Raw genomic sequence first — 13,147 nt, forward strand, 5'->3', positions numbered from 1 at the left:
ATCGGTGTCTCTTAGTAAAAGGTGACTGGTCAGGGGGTATCCACTGAAAATCATGTGGGTAGTGGCTTTGGTTTCATGAGGGATACTTGAACTTCTCACAGCCAGGTGACAAATGAAGTGCCAATCTCTGCGACTGATTATATTGGCGCAGATAGCTTATCTTTTGGGAGCAGGTGTAGAAAGCTTTTCAAGGAAAATTGATTGTAGCTGATCTTGGCCGGGATGCTAACACTTCCAATAGTGACAACATTCCCTCAATGCATGTGCATGTAGGTTTTGTTGCCAATATAGCTGAGGCAAAGGGACGGGTACTGAATGATGAGCATTTGGATGTCATTAGAGCTTTAGCCCTATCAAACCTTGGATGGGTGATGTGGACAATCCAGAAGAGGGTCATGTTGAGAAACATAGTAGAAAACAAAAAAAAATTGCCCTACTATTACCATGATTACGGGAAAACTATGCAAATGCATTAGAGGTTTAAATCGGATCATTACCAACTTCGAGTTGCAGCGGAAGAAGAGTTTGTGTAGATCGTTGATGAAATCCTTCAAACCGTTCATGAACTATCCTTGAACCAAAGACCGAAAGCATGACCTCTCTACAGATTGCACGCATTCAGGCTTTACGATCCAGAAGTGCTTCACCGTCCAGAGCTAATCATCATCGAAGAATTAGAGGGAAAAGAAGAGAACCTCATGGGGCTTCTCTATTATGTTGATTAGAGAGAACTAGGTCTAGCTCTAATCTAGACCAAATCTAAATTAGAACTAGAGAACTAGATGGTGCTCTAAAACTTGTATGTCTCCAAGGCCAAATCCTCTACTACTATATTTTTTAGCGGTTCTAGTATATATGGGTGTAGAGAGAGGGGAGGGGTGCCACAAGGGGATGAAGGACTCCTCCCCTTGCGCCGGACTAGGAGGAGGAGAAGTCCTCCTCCCACTCCAATTCCGCCCCTCTTAGCCTCCCAAAAGGCTAAAGGGGGTGCCCTCTTTGTTATTGGGCCCCCAATGCCCAGTAACTTTGCACTACTCGTCCTTTTAGTATTTTGTATAGCCCGCTGATACTAAATATATTCTAAAAGCCTCCTAATTAGTATTAGAACCTTTTATCCTTTATTTAATGTCTTCGGAAACATTTTCCACCTATATATCTTTTCCTAGTATTACCCGAAACTCTTCCGATAACTCCTAGATGCTTTCGGTTTCTCTCAAAATTATTTCTTCTATTCCCGAAACTATTACAAGAATATTTTATCGGATTCCTCACTCCACTAAGTCTCACAAAACTGTAATTCCCTTAAGCGTGTGACCTTGTAGGTTCAGTAAGACAAAAACATTCTATAAGGCATATTTCCAACTGGCCGTTCTTTCCAGGAATTCTTGCAAGGCTTGGTGAGATCGGGCTATGATAAGACAAGCGTATGGAAGAGGAAATATCAGGCTCTCCTAGATCCTGTGAATGAATAGGAAGAGCATATGGAATGATGAGAATGAAGAGGAAATGGTTGATGATGATTCTGGCCACGGTGAGGCTGAGGATGAGCCTAGTCAACCTACTATTGTTGATGGTCAGGGAGTTGATGGCGTGGCTTACCTATGATGTCATCCCAAGAATATATTCATATACTACTTCCCAATGATACGTCTCGAACGTATCTATAATTTTTGATTGCTCCATGCTATTATATTATCTAATTTGGATGTTAATGGGCTTTATTTTATACTTTTGTATCATTTTTGGGACTAACCTACTAACCGGAGGCCCAACCCAAATTGTTGTTTTTGCCTATTTTAGGGTTTCGACGAAAAGGAATATCAAACGGAGTCCAAACAGAATGAAACCTTGGGGAACGTGATTTTCTCAACAAACGTGATCCAGGAGACTTGGAGTGTGCGTCAAGAAACAAACAAGGTGGCCACGAGGCAGGGGGCGCGCCCTCCACCCTTGTGGGCCCCTCATTGCTCCACCAATGTACTTCTTCCTCCTATATATATCCACGTACCCCCAAACATCCAAGAGCACCACGAAAACCTAATTCCACCGCCGCAACCTTCTGTACCTGAGAGATCCCATCTTGGGGCCTTTTCTGGAGCTCCGCCGGAAGGGGCATTGATCACGGAGGGCCTCTACATCAACTCCATGGCCTCTCCGGTGATGTGTGAGTAGTTTACTTCAGACCTTTGTGTCCATAGTTATTAGCTAGATAGATTCTTCTCTCTCTTTGGATCTCAATACAAAGTTCTCCTCGATCTTCTTGGAGATCTATTCGATGTAATCTTCTTTTGCGGTGTGTTTGTCGAGATCCGATGAATTGTGGGTTTATGATCCAGATTATCTATGAACAATATTTGATTCTCCTCTGAATTCTTTTATGTATGATTGGTTTATCTTTGCAAGTCTCTTCGAATTATCGGTTTGGTTTGGCCTACTAGATTGATCTTTCTTGCAATGGGAGAAGTGCTTAGCTTTGGGTTCAATCTTGTGGTGCTCTATCCTAGTGACAGAAAGGGAACCAACACGTATTGTATTGTTGCCATCGAGGATAAAATTATGGGATTTATATCATATTGCATGAGTTTATCCCTCTACATCATGTCATCTTCTTAAAGCATTACTCTGTTCTTATGAACTTAATACTCTAGATGCATGCTGGATAGCGGTCGATGTGTGGAGTAATAGTAGTAGATGCAGAATCGTTTCGATCTACTTGTCTCGGACGTGATGCCTATATACATGATCATACATAGATATTCTCATAACTATGCTCAGTTCTATCAATTGCTCGACAGTAATTCGTTTACCCACCATAATACTTATGCTTTTGAGAGAAGCCACTAGTGAAACCTATGGCCCCCGGGTCTGTCTTCCATCATATTAATCTTCCAATACTTAGTTATTTCTATTGCCGTTTATTTTACTTTGCATCTTTATTTCTCTTTATCATAAAAATACCAAATATATTATCTTATCATATCTATCAGATCTCACTCTCATAAGTGACCTTGAAGGGATTGACAACCCCTTTATCGCGTTGGTTGCGAGGTTTTATTTGTTTGTGTAGGTGCGTGGGACTTGAGCGTGATCTCCTACTGGATTGATACCTTGGTTCTAAAAAACCAAGGAAAATACTTATGCTACTTTACTGCATCACCCTTTCCTCTTCAAGGGAAAACCAACGCAGTGCTCAAGAGGTAGCAAGAAGGATTTCTGGCGCTGTTGCCGAGGAGATCTACCACAAGTCAATACATACCAAGTACCCTTCACAAACTATTATCCCTCGCATTACATTATTTTCCATTTGCCTCTCGTTTTCCTCTCCCCCACTTCACCCTTGCCGTTTTATTCGCCCTTCTTCTGTTCGTCTTTCCATTTGCTTTGATGTCTTACTTGGCTCGTTTGCTCGTTTGGTTGGAATAGTTGTTTATTTATTGCTAAACAGAGAACCTAAGATCTATGGTTCCTCATCCACTTGCTAATATTTTTAAGAGATCCAATTATGATGAACCAATTGAGAGTGAGTTTTGTGCACTAGATTATCTTTATGAAGTTTTGCTTGAAATTCGTGAATCTGAAAATCGTGATGAAGTACTTTATGGAGTGATTCATGATGGATCTTTGAATAGAAAGCATGATTGCAATGATGATAGTATAAATTCTATTAATGTCAATTGTTCTTATAATATGCAAAACCCTAATCTTGGGGATGCTAGTTTTGCTATGTCTACTACTTGTTGCAATGATCATGATTGGGGTGATTCTTCTTATGATCTTGAAAATTCATTTAAGCCCCATGATGAATATGAGATTGATTATAATGTTTGCAATAATATTTAAAGTGGGTTTGGAAGAGTGTCAACTTTAGATCCCACATATTTGGAGAATGTTCAATCTTATGAACTTTTTGATAAAAGTGGGTTTGGAGAGGTCATGACTTTAGTTAATGTTAATCCCACTATTTTGGAAGAGTGTCAACTTTGCATACATGTGGATCGTGTTAAGAATATGTTTTGTGATAGCTATATTGTTGAATTTGATTATGACCTTACATGTAATTATTATGAGAGAGGAAAATATGGTGGTAGAAATTTTCATGTTAGTAAATTACCTCTCGTTATGTTGAGATTGCTATTGTTTCTTTCCGCTTCCTTGCATATGCTAGTTTTTGCTTGCCTTGATAATTTGTTTGCCAATAAGATGCCTATGCATAGGAAGTATGTTAGACTTAGATGTGTTTGTCACATGTTTTATGATGCTCTCGTTGTGCTTCAATTCTTGTCATTCATGTGAGCATCATTGAAATCTTATGCCTAGCTATAAGGCTTTAAAGCTTGTTGGGAGACAACCCAATATTTTTCCTTGCTGTTATTTAATAAATAATTTATCTAGCCTCTGTTTTGGTTGTGTTTTTTGTTTAATTAGTGTTTGTGCCAAGTAGAACTGTTGGGAAGACTTGGGGAAAGTCTTTTTGATCTTGCTGTAAAAAACAGAAACTTTAGCGCTCACGAGAATTGCTGCCATTTTTATTTGGAAAGTTCTATTTAGTTAATTATTCTTGAAGATGATTAGTAGATAAATTCCTCACGTCCAGCAATTTATTTTAGAATTTTTGGGGTTCCGGAAGTTTGCTTATTTTGATGAATCTATGGCTAGTAAAAGAGTTTATAAACCATAGAGAAGTTGGAATACAGTAGGTTTAACACCAATGTAAATCAAGAATGAGTTCATTACAGTACCTTGAAGTGGTGTTTTGTTTTATTTCGCTAACGGAGCTCACAAGTTTCCTATTTAAGTTTTGTGTTGTGAAGTTTTCAAGTTTTGGGTAAAGATTTGATGGATTATGGAACAAGGAGTTGCAAGAGCCTAAGCTTGGGGATGCCCATGTGAAAGATCGTGGATGTCGCCTAGAGGGGGGGGTGAATAGGCATTTTAAAATAATTACGGTTTAGGCTTGAACAAATGCGGAATAAACCTAGCGGTTAATTTGTCAAGCATAAAACCTAAAACAACTAGGCTCACCTATGTGCACCAACAACTAAAGCTAAGCAAGATAAGAAACTATGTGATAGCAAGATATATGACAAGAAACAATATGGCTATCACAAAGTAAAGTGCATAAGTAAAAGGGCTCGGGTAAGAGATAACCGAGGCACACGGAGACAACGATGTATCCCGAAATTCACACCCTTGCGGATGCTAATCTCCGTTTGGAGCGGTGTGGAGGCACAATGCTTCCTAAGAAGCCACTAGGGGCACCGTAATCTCCTCACGCCCTCGCACAATGCAAGATGCCGTGATTCCACTAAGGGACCCTTGAGGACGGTCACCGAACCCGTACAAATGGCAACCCTTGGGGGCAGTCACCGAACCCGTACACTTTGGCAACCCTTGGGGGCAGCCACCGGAACTCGTCAAATTGCTCGGGGCGATCTCCACAACCTAATTGGAGACCCCGACGCTTGCTTGGAGCTTTACACCACAATGATTGAGCTCCGAACACCACAAAGGTTGGGGTTAACTCCCCAACGACACCATGAAGCTTCACCACAATGGAATATAGTTCCGAGGTGACCTCAATCGTCTAGGGCACCCAAGCACCCAAGAGGAACAAGCTCAAGGGTACCAAGCACCCAAGATTAATAAGATTCTCAACTTGTAACTTCCACGTATCACCATGGAGAACTCAAACGGATGCACCAAATGCAATGGCAAGGGCACACGGAGTGCCCAAGTCCTTCTCTCTCAAATCCCACCGAAGCAACTAATGCTAGGGAGGAAAATGAGAGGAAGAACAAGAAAGAGAACACCAAGAACTCCAAGATCTAGATCCAAGGGGTTCCCCTCACATAGAGGAGAAAGTGATTGGTGGAAATGTGGATCTAGATCTCCTCTCTCTTTTCCCTCAAAAACTAGCAAGAATCCATGGAGGGATTGAGAGTTAGCAAGCTCGAAGAAGGTCAACAATGGGGGAAGAACACGAGCTCAAAGGATAAGGTTGAATGGGGAAGAAGACCCCCCTTCTATAGGAGCTCCCGAATCCAACCGTTATGTGCTCAGTCCGCGCACGAGCGGTACTACCGCCCGGGCGGTAGAACACGCAGAGCAGAGCAAAATAGAGTGCGAGGCAGAGCGGTATGAGCGGCACTACCGCTGGCGCCAGCGGTACTACCGTTGGCCGCAGCGGTACTGCCGCTTGGCCCAGCAGTACTACCGCTGGGACCGCGTGTCAGGCTCACTTCCATAATAAATCACAGAATAGCCCAAAGTCTCACCAGCCCCAAGATCGGGACTGCTGGTGGACTTCCTTGATATAGATAACCAGTACACACATAATATTACATCGGGTTGAGCCAAAGTGCTCTACAATCTGGTACAAACTTGTAAAACAGGTGGCGGTGGAATATGACAGTGGGTGACGGTGATACAGCACCGATACAATAAAGTAAGCCAAGCGTCAGGGTGAGGCTTGACTATTTTATTTGTGTAGCAGAAGCACTAGTGTATGCTACACATGGTAGACTCCAAATCCACAGGTGACTGACTAGGAACACTTCTACGCGTTGGGCTCGCTAGCGCAGTCCTCCTCTGCAAGCTCGTCCTCCTCCAGGTCTGGCCAAGACAATAGCCAGGGACAAGCCTGTGAGTACGTTGGAATGTACTCGCAAACATTATGAATAGAAGGTGTAACGAATGCAAATGCTCACGATGGGCTATGCCAAATGCACATGTTGACTGGAATGAAATCATGACATGATAATGTGGATCTGATGTGGGTAACTAATCAAATAACAGTAGTGATAGCCAAGGAATTTAAAGTGGAACATCGGGCGTTAGACCGCCCGAGAAATTCCAGGAAAAATGCCAAACAGGTGTTTGAAAGCGACGCCTCATAAGGTCTTGAAAAGAAATGCCAAACGGGTGTCTAAAAGAGAATCGGGCGAGACAGGACCGCCCGAGAACTCAAGCGATACCACGTAAGGTCTTGAAAATAAAATTGAGTATCCGGGTAGTCTAGCCATCCCAGGTGATACTCAGAAAAGAAAATAAAGCTGAGTGCATGGGTAGTCTAGCCATCCCAAGTGACACTCAATACAATTGAATAAGATAACCGGGTTAGTCCATCACATCAATAATATGCATAACAATATTACTCATGTCAGCCTCAGTGGTGCCCACAATTATCCCGCAAGATGGATCAAGCTCAATTTAATTATTTTCCTCCAAAGACCGACACCGGGACCGATACTTGACCCTTCCCAACTGTGTCCTTGATCGTGGACACGGCTATTCGAATATATGTAACTCTGCAGAGGGTGTACTCTTTACCCACATGTATGGAATTCCTATAGCCAATGTTTAGACCTTGACTAATCTCCATTACGGCTTTTGGGTTGGAAACACACCCGACCAGCACACACCAGAATAACTTTCCGAATGCCAGGAATCACCCAAAGCATCTTTCAAGAAAAACTCTAAGTCGGGGAGACCATCGTCTCGAATAGCATGGGATCACTATTAATACGCGCGGATTACAAGGGGTGCCCCCTCTTGGCCCAGCCGAATACACCCATGCCCCCTGACCCGATGACTGGCATTAGTCCATAGCAGTGGAACCCTCATCGTGTCCTCTCTAAGTGGTGTGTACACGGAAAGGGGTTAACAACTTACTAAATCGCACTCCCCTTGCGGGAAGACAAGTGGCAGCACGGTGTGTAGTTAGGCTTAATGGAACAAGACTCGATTCTAGGTCGACTCAGGAGGTGTTGTTATTAAGACTGGCATGTCTCACATGCCATAGTGACACCGTCGTGTCGTAACACAGTCCGTGCCTGTAACACCCCCAGTGTCATGCTACAGTGACCTCACTCTAATGGTGTCATGTCATCATGTTTAACTAAGGCAAATTGCCACTTGATAAAAATCGAAGCCATTTTCAAATTTAAAATAAAGCCAAATAAAATATTTCTTTAAAGTGAAAAAACTAAAATGTTTGAGATGTTGCAAGTATTCGCTAAGTAATTTTCATGTGGAAACCAACATCTTTTGAATTTTTAAAATGCCGTTAACCTATTTAAAATAGGGCTTGCAGCATTAAATATACACACATAAATTTAAAACTAAATTTGAACAGCTCGTTTTGGCCCCAAATTTTTTTGTGCCAGCCTATAACGTAGCCAAGTAATTTTGTGGTAAATATCAAATCTAACAAAAATGAAATGGTGTCCAAATTAATTGCAAAGCAATAGCTTTTTCAATTACAGATAGATTAAAGAGAAAAGCACATACTATGCACCTAAAGCCTAGTGCTACAGTGTGAAGCCCAACACTTAACTGTACCAGGCCCAGCCCACCTGCCCGGCCTTTTCTTCCACCTCCCGACAAGGCAAGAGGCAGAGGCGCCATGGCCGCCCACGGACGAGATGCCTCACGTGGCGTGCATCCCGCGGTCTGGTGCTAGGTTAATATCACCCCGAACCCCAGGGACAACCCTAGCCCTCTATGTTCTTCCTCCCTGCGCCGCTTTCTTCCCCTCAAGGCACTGCCGAGCCACCGTCACTGCATCCTCGTCGATCCCGCGGTCACTGCCCTCCCCGCGCCATGAGAAGATCACCAGGAGCCTCCCCATCCTCGTCTCCTTCGTCTACGACCGTTGAATCAAGCCGGGCCACGCCGTACACTCGGCGTGGAGCACAACTTCGTTGCGTACGTCGCTGGCATCCGGCATCGTTTGCCGCGGCTCTGGTCCAACCCCGACCTCCCGAGCTCGTCTTCGAGCATCTCAGTGAGCCACTCTTCCGAAACCCCCACTCCCTGTTATTGATTAGTCGCCGAAACTGCCGTCACCGAGTTCGTATGAGACCCCGCGTACGCGTACGCGCGTGCGTGCTGTGCTGCACCTGTGCCCGGCTTAGCCGCTGCTTTGCTGCTACTCTGCTCGTAGCTATTGCCGCTGCTGCTGCTCTTGCTTTTGCCACTGCCTACTGCTGCTTCTACTGCCGCCGCTCGCGCCGCCCGCCTGCGCCGTTGCCGCCCGCAGCCGCCGGCACCCTGCCCGCGCCAAGCCCCGCGTCCGGCCACACCCCCCGTGTGTCCCCGCGTGCGTCGCCCACGCCCGTCCGTGCCTCCGCGCTCGCTCGTGCTGCCCCGGGTCGCTGCTGTTGCTGCTGCACTACTTCTGCTTGCCGCTGCTGCTCCTGCTAGTTCAACCGTTGTTCTGCTCTGTCTACTGCTATTGCTTTTACTGTAGCTGAGGCTAGCTTTTCTAAAATTACATTCATTAGCCCCCTGTACAGTCTCAGAACAGCAACTAAACAAAGCTTAACATAGCTGAAATAAATATGTGCGGGTAGTGCACTTGACAGGGTTCAATTCTTCCCATTGGACCAAATCCAAAAGTTACCCGGATTAATTTCTATAAAAATGACAAATATCTATGTTCTGTTAACCAGAAGAACTGAAAACAGATTCTGGAATGACATCCAATAGCACTTTTCAAACAAGTATTTGAGCAAGAAAATGGACACTAATGTAGATGGACCTAAGACTGTTATGTAGATCACAACAGAGTGCCCAGATTTGATATAAGGCACTAATTCAAAGGATGTACAGAATGGTAGCTATAACCTCTGCAAAACAACTAAGTGATGTTTAAAACTGAGGACTTGGCCAATTTTCAGGGATTCTAGAAAATGTTTAAAAACTTCGAAAAATTGTAGAAATTCATCCGTAGCTCGGATCGAAAAACTTTGTACATGAAAGTTGCTCAGAACGATGAGACGAATCCGAGTACGCAATCCTTTCGTCCGCCACGCATCCCTAGCATAGCGAACACACAACTTTCCCCTACCGGTTCATCTGTCCGAAAACGCAAAACATCGGGGATACTTTCTTGGATGTTTCCCCCTTTTGCCGGTATCACCTAGTACCGCATTAGGTCACCTCTAGCACCGCGTATTGTCTTGCTATGCTTTGTGATGCATTGATTGCTTTGTTATTTATTGTGTTCCCCTCCGTTACTTCTTTCCGGTAAACCCTGAGACCGCTGCCGGTATCCCTGTGATCGACTACATCGACGATGAACCCTTGATCACCAGATATCGCCTACTCTTCTCTATACTGCTTGCATTAGAGTAGTGTAGCATGTTACTGCTTTCCGTTAATCCTATTCTAATGCATAGCCTGTCATTGTTGCTACAGCTGTTGATACCTTACCTACAATCCTAAATGATTAGTATAGGATGCTAGTTTATCATCAGTGGCCCTACATTCTTGTCAGTCTGCCATGCTATACTATCGGGCCGTGATCACTCAGGAGGTGATCACGGGTATATACTTATACATAATATATGATACTTGTGGTGACAAAAGATGGGTCGGCTCGAGGAGTACCCGCGAGTGTTTCACGAATTGGGGGCTGAAAGGACCTTTGTCCCGACGGCCCTCTGGGTGGATCTTTGTGGCAGAGCGACAGGGCAGGTTGAGACCACCTAGGAGAGAGGTGGGCCTGGCCCTGGTCGGCGTCCGTGGTTATTTCAAAATAACACGCTTAACGAGATCTTGGTATTTGATCCGAGTCTGGCTACTGGCCTATACGCGCTAACCAACTACGCGGGAACAGTTATGGGCACTCGACGTCGTGGTATCAGCCGAAGCCTTCTTGACGTCAGTGACTGAGCGGCGCGCGCCAGGTTGGACCGCGTAACGCAACTTCCTTTGTAACGGAGGTTGCTAGGTCTGCTCTCCGGCCGCCCACGCAACGTGCAGGTGTGCAATGGGCGATGGGCCCAGACCCCTGCGCGCATAGGATTTAGACCAGCGTGCTGACCTCTCTATTGTGCCTAGGTGGGGCTGCGACCTGTTGATCTTCCGAGACCGGGCATGACCTAGAAAAGTGTGTCCGAACAAAGGGGATCGAGCGTATTGGGAAATGTGGTGCACCCCCGCAGGGAAGTTAATCTATTCGAATAGCCGTGATCTTCGGTAACAGGACGACTTGGAGTTGTACCTTGACCTTATGACAACTAGAACTGGATACTTAATAAAACACACCCTTCCAAGTGCCAGATACAACCCGGTGATCGCTCTCTAATAGGGCGACGAGGCGAGGATCGCCGGGTAGGATTATGCTACGCGATGCTACTTGGTGAACTTACCTTCTGCTCTCTTCTTCATGCTGCAAGATGGAGGTGGCCAGAAGCGTAGTCTTCGATAGGACTAGCTATCCCCCTCTTATTCCGGCATTCTGTAGTTCAGTCCACATATATATGATACCCTTATTCCATTTGATACCAATGCATGCATATGTAGTGTAGCTCTTTGCTTGCGAGTACTTTGGATGAGTACTCACAGTTGCTTTGCTCCCCCTTTGCCCCTTCCTATACCCCATTGCTGTGACAAGACGATGGAGTCCAGGAGCCAGACGCCACCGTCGACGACGACTCCTACTACACTGGAGGTGCCTACTTCTACGTGCAACCCGCTGTCGACGACCAGTAGTAGTTTAGGAGGATCCCAGGCAGGAGGCCTGCGCCTCTTTCGATCTGTATCCCATTTTGTGCTAGCCTTCTTAAGGAAAACTTGTTTAACTTATGTCTGTACTCAGATATTGTTGCTTTCGCTGACTCGTCTATGATCGAGCTCTTGTATTCGAGCCCTCGAGGCCCTGGCTTGTAATATGATGCTTGTATGACTTATTTTATTTGTAGAGTTGTGTTGTGATATCTTCTCGTGAGTCCTTGATCTTGATCGTACACGTTTGCGTGTATGATTAGTGTACGATTGAATCGGGGGCGTCACAGTGCCCATCGACACGTCCAAGGCAGGAGATACACTCCGGGATTCTTTCGACATTCATACGTTAGCAAAATACCTGAAGAGTGAAATAGTGCTCACATGACATGCAACAGGGTCCATGCAATAGTGCTCAAATTGACGTGACCGATGCATGCTTCTACTATTACTACTATATGGTGCAAAACCACTCCGATGCAACCATGCAGGTAATTCATTATAACCCAAGTCCAATAATACTTGCCTTGACCAAAGTAATCAGCAAGAGGTTCTTCAAAACTCCCGGTATAGTCCCCCTCTTCGTTTTCTGAAAATAAAAGTCCAAACTCAACTTTTTTTTTGCAACCGCACAAAAAGTTGTCTCAAACTATTTACTAAATAAATACTAAAATAAACTAGAGTGAAAAGCAAGAATTTCAGAAAAAGAAACAATTGAAACTGATCTGTGGTTTAAACGTTATTAAGGATTTAAAACCAGGGACCTCTCTGTAACAAAATAATTGCCAGCGGGTCCCTGCGGTAATAAGTGAAAACCTCGGCCATGAATACGCTTCCAAGGGGAGAAAGCGTAAACCCCGAAAAGACGCTTTTGAAAATAACAGAAAAGAACAGAATACTGGCGGGTGGGCCCCACCCGTCAGGTTTGAAATTCAAACGCACTTTACACGCGTGTGTACAGAGGGGAGGCGGTGGTCACCGGCGCGATCGCCGGCGTTTCAGGAGGCGATGATGGTAGGGACGCGTTCGGGGTGGCACCCCGCTTCAGTGGGTAGTGGTGGTGGTCGCCGGTGAGCACCAGAACGACGGTGAGGTCGACTCTGGCGGAAGGCGGCGTCGGGTGGTTGTGGGCTTTGCCGGAGTGGGCTCCAGTTGTCAAATTGAAGCGTGGAAACAATCACATGGTGGATCAGTAGGCTACTGGCAGAGTTTTGGAGGTGGAGGTGAAGTAGTGGCGTCGTGCTGATCGGGGAGGGTGGCGGCGGATCGGTAGTCGGAGCCGGGGAAGAAGACCTTCTCGAGGTCGAGGTGGTGTGCGGGAGATCGGTTGAGATGGTGGTGGAGTGGTGTGGATGAAGAACGGGGCTAGGGGTGGCCTTTTATAGGTGGTCCGAGCAGGTCAATGGCGGAGTGGATCGCGTCGGAGTTATTCCGGCCGACGAGGTAGGTTTGGACGGCGGTCGGGGGCGGTGAGGAGTGGATGAGGTCGAGGGAATACTCCAGAAGCGCCAGTGCGACGTCCACGAGCTCTGTGGCCTTATCCACGGTGAGGTGTTCGCACGGGTGTGGCGGCGGTGTCCGTCTCCGGCGACTGCCAGACGGGCGCAGGGTGGCTTGGGCGGTCGGTCACGCCATA

General features: G+C 45.6%; 1 long non-coding RNA gene across 1 annotated transcript; it reads left to right on the forward strand.

The window, feature by feature from the left end:
- The first annotated feature begins 8,398 nt into the window (after positions 1-8,398).
- LOC147971778 (uncharacterized) lies at positions 8,399-11,701 on the forward strand. The gene is made up of 2 exons (XR_015604827.1): positions 8,399-8,785; positions 11,402-11,701. It is a non-coding gene; the product is annotated as an uncharacterized LOC147971778 (long non-coding RNA).
- Positions 11,702-13,147: the final 1,446 nt, after the last annotated feature.

This window comes from Triticum urartu, chromosome 5A (assembly GCF_056163025.1).
Source record: "Triticum urartu cultivar PI428250 chromosome 5A, HENAU_Tu73, whole genome shotgun sequence".
Taxonomy (NCBI): domain Eukaryota; kingdom Viridiplantae; phylum Streptophyta; class Magnoliopsida; order Poales; family Poaceae; genus Triticum; species Triticum urartu.